This window comes from Dendroctonus ponderosae, unplaced genomic scaffold (assembly GCF_020466585.1).
Source record: "Dendroctonus ponderosae isolate FM_Combo_2020 unplaced genomic scaffold, Dpon_F_20191213v2 Dpon_F_20191213_623, whole genome shotgun sequence".
Lineage (NCBI taxonomy): Eukaryota > Metazoa > Arthropoda > Insecta > Coleoptera > Curculionidae > Dendroctonus > Dendroctonus ponderosae.
In genome coordinates, this window is record NW_026018840.1 from 736 (window position 1) to 8,294 (window position 7,559).

Here is a 7,559-nt window from a genome sequence, read left to right on the forward strand (position 1 = left end):
TGAAATGAAATTTTCGGGGTGAAATGAAAAAATATAAAGGTCAAGTTGGGAGCCCATAAGGACTGGTGTAGTGTGGATTAAATACGCACTATGCGCATGCACCTCGCATTTGCGTTTGCAGTTTGTGGGAATCCGGGGATAAATTTTTATTAGTAACTTCTTCTTCGACTGATTTTTCGAAAAGGGATATATAAGAGTATATTACATAATAAAAGTTGTAAGGAACAATTTACGTACGAATAGAAAAGTTGAAAAAAAAAGTCCATGAGGTCGTATAACTATAATTGCGTTACGACTGCATTAACTTAACTACTAGTTCTAACAACGATTTTTGAAAAAATTTAAAGACTTCTTCGCATGTGTTAAAAATTGAAGCGCTATACCTTTATAGACAAATATTGTCTATTTGGTGCATTTTCCAGAACAGTTTTAATGTTATCAAAAGAAATAGACTTTCGAGGCCATTCCTTGAAATTAATGGGTTTTAATGTTATTTGTAGACAAAATCTTGGAGTTTGACGCTTTTAATACCATCAGACTTTTTTTTTCAGTAGGTTTCTAGTAATTTGGTACAAGTTTTCGTGTTTATATTGTGATTAATGTTGTTGTTCGAAACGCAGAATTAAACTATCACATCGGAGAAGGTTTTTCATGTTACATGCTAATTATTATTAAGTACCTAAGTACTAATTAAAGTAAGTTAGCAATACATTCTCCAAAAAAAGAACTTCAAATGAGCAACTTCTTATTTTTGACGCAGTAGTTCGTACTGGTTTTCTGCTATTTGTATAATATTTCGGGGTGTTAAGGTTTCGTTTAACATTTTATAATAGAGGCATTTAGCAACAGTTGATGTTCAATTTACTAATTTAACAATATGATTTGACGAATAATTAGATGCCGGTTAGACAGAAATTAACCGTAACAGAACTGTGCGTTTGATTTATAATGCGTAAAATGTAACTTACTTAGATTATAGGCAGCGTGTCTTGTCCTACTGACTACTGTAAGTAGTGGTGGTAGGTAAAATATATTAAAAAATTGCTTCCCTTCTTTAAAATTTTACCGCACGCCACTCGATATAAACAATATGAAAGAATACAACACTGGGAACGAGAACAACGATGGAGGATAAAATTATGCATTTGAGCAGCTTTAATAATAATTTAGTCATCGCGTTTTTATTTTTATGAAAAATCTATTCTACTAATACGTCATAAATTCCAAGTCCGTTCATAATTTTTTTTTTTTTGACCCGTTGATAATTCAGGAAAAATTAAAATAACACTTTCTATTCGGAATTCATATAGGGGGTTTTTTGGATACGTCGGTGGGCATCCGGTATACAAATAGGGCGGCATAAAGCATATCACTACAATATTTTATTTTTTATATTTTGTATTAAATATCCCTTCTGCCAGTCTTCAGTAAAACACTAAAATAAGATCTTATTCTTAAGTCTAACTCTCTTTATATCAGTTAAAGCCTATTTAACTTTTCAATCCTTCTCTCCCGCCTTTAAATTGAATTGATTCTCTTCTCTTTGATATCAGCAAAATTGAATTTGTTGTCTCTTTCGTCGGCCGACGAAATAATACTTTGCGATAAAACTTATTGTTTACATCTCTCTTCGACATGAATATCCGGCCATATAACTTCTCCGTCTCCGGAAATTTGAAAACTTCGATTTTTTGCTTAATCGATTCATTCAATTTTCCCATTACTAGCCCAGCTGTGTCACTGGTGAAAGATGGAATGGAATTTGCGAGTTCAACTACCGATGGGGGCGCTGCGAAACGTAAACATTACTCGTCTTTATATATGAACATTACTGGCCATTGTTAACTGCAAAAATCACGAATACATTGGTAGCACCCTTCCTGACATGCCATGTCTACCTTTGTTTGTCGGTCTCATCACATAAAACAATACTTACACACTTTTCAATATGTTTCTATTTGTTTAAAGGCTCGCACAAGCTGAGTAGAACTAAACCAAACAAATCACAACGACATCTAATCAAAATAAGTGTCAAATTTTACTAGTTAAAGTGTAATTACAATTTAGCTGCCAGTGAGCTTTTCGCGAATAATTTGAATCCAGAAGGAGTTCAATATAAATAAAGCCATAATTACGGTAAAAGGTTGCATACAGGCTCTCAGAATAACACGTAAAACTATCCATGTTCTAAAACTCCCCCTATTAACTTCCAACGCGAAGTTAGCTTTGAATAACACCTGTAATCTGTACTACGCAGGGACAAAAGTATTGCACCTGCGCATGGACCACTTGCGGAACTGTTATTGGCTTGATTGGCTGGACGGCCGGTCAGTTTAGTGGTGAACGACTTTAGATCGGTAGTGTGTTGTCAAAATTCGGATAGTTTTCTAGTATTTCTGTTTGAAGAAGTACTTTTAGATGTTCTGTCGCGTTTCGGTAGTAAAGTTATCACCTATATCCGCGTTGTGAAAGGTAAGGGTGCTCAATTAATTCCTAACTTAACTGCAAAACTCTACATTAACGCAAACAAAACGATACCGCTTCACACGACCTTGACGAATGATGTGTTGATTTTTCACATTTGGAACACAGTTCCCAGTTATTATCAGTTTTATTGCCCAGTTTTCAAAGCAGGGAAATTTCTCTTTCGCTAATGTTTATGTACGAGACATTTCCTATGTGGAGACCTATCGTTTTTAGAGAAATCTTCCAAAAGCCCCTCCCCCGAATACTCCAGTAATTCATACCTTCAAAGACCAGACGTGATTACATACAGTGTGATATTGTATCCGTAATTACTTCTTTCGTTTAGGTACCAAGTTAATTGAGTGTGAACTTGAGGTAGGGCGTAATTATTGCGTTATTCTGCTATAAGTATAGGTACGTTGAGGTTTACACTTACATACGCATCAGGTAGATAGTTTGAATGATACCCAATAAGGACACGAAGTACGTTAGAACAGTCCTTATATTATCAAAACCTTTGCTTTTTTAAGTCCATTTAATACAAGTCTCAAGTGTCAAGTCCTTTTAAAGCATGTGTTTTAAAGCTTGAATCATTTCAAGGCTTCAAACTAAATGCAATCCAGCAAATTAAAAACACTTGGTGCAGCTAATAATATATAACACGTTAAATTATCTCATTAAGAACACTTTTGTCACAAAAGAATCGAAAACAAATTGCAATTTAAAATAGTACATTTTTTCGGTAAAAGTAAGAGTAACTTTATATAATAATAATACAATAATATAAAACACGTTCAATTATCTCATAACGAATACCTTTGTCACAAAATAATCGAAAACAAATTGCAATTTAAAATATGTAGTACATTTTTTTTGGTAAAAGTAAGAGTAACTTCATATAATAATAATACAAGAGCATTCGGTAAGAGATGATCCGATAGGAAGTTTTTCCGGTTTCATACTGGGTGCCGCCTCACAGATGTCGTTTTATTTAGGAATACTTAATTCGTAAAAAACAACAACAATACCATTGTTTTCGGCTTTATCTTAAAAATAACATTCCATCAAATAAATTGTTTATGTCCTTTTTTATTTTATCGTATTTACTAAGTTTTTGGCCACAAAAGTGAAACCAATATTCGAATTGTGTTCTTACTTGAAATAGTTGCTATTTATTTCCTAAGTTCGATTGTTTATTACGACGTTTGTCATTTTACCGTTTTGTAAAATTGTGATTTTACTCTGTTAAAGAGTTGGATATGTTCGGATTATCGTTATTTTCAGATACCTACTTGTAAAAGCCTCTAAAAATTGGTAACGATGCAGATTTCGATGTTTAGGCGCATGTTTACCTTGAAACTTTTTTTTCGTTAGTATATTTTTTAAAGAACTATAGTCTATACTTAGTCTAAGATACAACAAAATACCTTTATGTTGCAATAAAACTTTAATTTTTGTATTAGAGATGACAAATATTTAAACTAATTATCAGAAGCCCTATTTATTACCACCTAAAATAGTTGAAACGACCACAGTGCGCCTGGTCCCTCATCAAATTAAATTATCCACCTGAGGCCAAAGTGTAAGTGGAAAATTAATTAGGAAGCAATGTCTGCTCAAAATGAATTTACCGTCGAAACAATTTACAGTTTTAGGATTTTTAAAATGCAAATGAAATATCTGTTGTCTGTCTCTGTGAAGATCACTGCAACTTCTACATTTGGAGAAAAAACAAATATTCACTTTCATTCATTCCACCCACGGCTTCCAGACTTACGGCATAATTTTCGTTTTCAAAATGCCATATTCATTCAAACATTTAAAACTTCAATTTTATTTAGATTATTTCCTATTTAAGTCTCATGGTACTTATGTAGTAGTTGCTTAAAAAAAGCTCGACATAAGTCGAACCAAAAAATTCTAGTAACAATACGCATGGTATCAAGAAGAAAAATCCATACTGATCCTGTATCTATGAAAATCGCATTGTAAGGATTATCTATTGCATTTTTATTGGAAAATATACAAGCTGATTCAAATTAGGTGTCGGAGACAATCGGAAAACTCAGATTATTTAAAATACTAAAATTTTAGATTTTGTAAGTAAAATGCATATGGTGAATCCAACTCTGTGTCATTTATCTAGAGTTGTTATCAAGAGGGGGGGGGCATTTATGGGGTATACATAGAGAAAGCAATTATCGCTAATTACACTGAGGTTCGCCAAAAAGTCAATCTCTATCAACAATATATTTGATCTCGCCTACCAAGCACGTTTTTTCTATTTCGTACACATTATGAGTAAGTCAACAAAAGCGAAGAAAAACTTAATGTTTCAAAATGTAGTTTCTCAATTGGTTAATCATTACATGAGTTATCACGGAAGTACTTAGCTTAGTTTACAAGAGCCTATAGATCTCATATCACAGCTTGATGCCAAAGAACAGTTTTCTAGTGAAAAAAGCTGATAAAACTGTACAATTCTCCAAACTGGTTAGTTTGATGTGACATTCGTTCAAATTTCGATAGCACTGAAAAAAATATATTCAAAATGTTTCCATAGCTTTCCATCCATAATACTGCTTGTTTTTATACATCTATCAATCTGAATGTGTGTTAATTGCTGCTTTTGACTGTTGTTTTCCATATGAGGTCTGCGGGGCTCTTATGTATAACATTACGCCTAGAGTATTACAAGGAAAGTAAACGGGGTCCCAAATATTTCGTGCGAAGCAAATGTCAAAATATGTATTAGCTTTATAATGCCGATATATATAACGTCATCGAAGAAAAGAAGGTCGACAGAACTCCATTGAGAAGTAAACTACTAGCGTTTAAGAAAATTGATACTGAATTCTATATAAATTCACCCTGTTTCTCCTGTAAGGCCGGAGTCAAACGATTTTACGAAAACCCTAAAAAAGACGTAAGGCGTCTAAAGAGAACATAAAAATTATTAAACATTAAATTATGTTAAAATTTTATAACGTGAATAAAATAAATTATTAACTTCTGGATGTATCGGACGATGCATTCACTGGTTTTGTTAGCCGAAGTATTCTATAAAAAACCATTTCTCAAATGCCTCATAATAATTGAACCGATTGAATTATTTTCTTGGAAAAAACATACATTATCTCTAAGATATCAATATTATTTCATCTTCCAACTCCATTTGATAAGTTAATACTATTACACACACGAGATGAAAACCAAATTTACAGGTGATGTGGTAGGTATAAATAGCTTAATCTTCGCTTAAGAACTTTAATCTGCGAAAAATGACGGCTTGAAGTTAAACATCATTACAGTGAAAACCATCGACGGTGCATACCGATTAGGACTTTAAATCCGGCTTAACTCTTAATCCCCATTTAAGTCCGCCGGTGCATACATTAATGATTGTTAGTGCTTGCCTCTATCCCATTCGAAATGGTATTAATCGTTACATATGAGTCCTACCTTCAGTTGCGGCCACTTTCACTCGCGCAAAACAATAACTTTGCTTACATTTGTTTATTACAAGCGGAGCGCGCGTGCTAAATTTTGTCAAAGATTTCGTGAAAGATCGATTTGGAGTCTCCCCAAGAAAAGAAATATTTTCTAAAAATGTTCTCGTATAAATATAACTGGTGAAATCATCAAATTTAATCAAAGCAATTGTGCAGTACTAATAACATAATCAATTCATGTAAAATAAAAACCGTTAATTCACATAGAAAGCAACAGCCACTTTACTAAACTCGAGTCGACATAAAATCTGCTAGAACTTTTCTTTTTGTTTTTTAATGTTTGGATTTTTTGCAAATTGGGGCACTTACACATTCTTTCCACATTTTTTTATTATTAATTATTATTTTATTTCCACGTTCTCTGTTTTCATCCATATGAATACCCTAATGCTGATAGGTTGTAACCCAATTTAATATTTTTTTACAGGCGACAAAAAACCGCGTCTGTAATGTTTTTTCGTTTATCTGTTGCTTATTTTTGTATTTTTATTATTTCTTATTTGTTAGAAGCATATAGTAATGTAAGGTTTGCCACAAAACTATAATTAAAAATGTTTTTGGGAGTTAGTATCTATCATTACCTACAGTTTATCAAGTTCGTTTTCACTAAAGTTTGTTCAAACTAAAATTACTATTTTTGACCTAGTTTAATGAAACACTACAATTTTCACTAAAATAATTTTTTTCGAATTATTTTGGGGTGCTCTAAATCAAGTTCAAAATTATAAATAGGTAATATTTATCATATAAAATGACTAGAATAAGGGCGACAAAATTAGAACAACAAATTGCAGGCAATAAAGTTTTGTTATTAATTACTTTTGGTCGCCGACGCGGAATTGAAGCAATCGATTTTTGAACGAAATTCTGTGAAAAATTGGTCCAAATTTCACTAATTTTATTCATCAAAGCTTGTTTATTTGGAAGCAGTTGCGTTCGAATGCGACGTTCCACTTCCTCCCAAAGATCCAAGGGTTTAGATCTGGGGATTGTGCAGGCCACTCCAAAACTCGAACATTATTGTCTACAAACCACTGTTGAACAATTTGTTGAATTGAAGACGTTTGAAAGAAGAAGTTTTGTATTATAGCGCTGTTGGAAAATAAAACGCAGTGGCATTTCCAGTATTTAGCATCTTCCTTCAATTAATGTATTTTCAACACCTTGCTACAGATCAAGTACCTTTTTAAATTCAAATTCTTATTAGCATGACTAATTTACCATAGGCTAAGTTCAAAAAACTATAAAACACACAATTAATCGTAAGAATCTTTTCGCTAGCCCTTCGTGAAAGATGTCTTACTAACTACGTTTTGTTAGAAATTCCTAGCCAACAAAGACATAGAAATAAAAATATGAACACGTGAAAGTCGGAATTTTATCTCGGAAACAGTCGACCAGTGGAATAGACCCTTTCGATACATGTTTCTCACCTTCAAAGGGATTATTTTATTATTTCCGAAACTTGAACTGCGTAGAACCAATATAAAAATTAAAGTGTCGCGATAATACTGACACACTTTCTGATCTGTTTCTATTTGTTTAAAAGCTTGCAAAGGCTCAAATAATCCACCAGTAATG

General features: G+C 32.8%; 1 long non-coding RNA gene across 1 annotated transcript; it reads right to left on the bottom strand.

The window, feature by feature from the left end:
• Positions 1–635: 635 nt before the first annotated feature.
• On the bottom strand, positions 636–2,485 carry LOC125505028. Its single transcript, XR_007281880.1, has 2 exons — positions 1,937–2,485; positions 636–1,845 (listed from the first exon to the last, which is right to left on the bottom strand). It is a non-coding gene; the product is annotated as an uncharacterized LOC125505028 (long non-coding RNA).
• Positions 2,486–7,559: the final 5,074 nt, after the last annotated feature.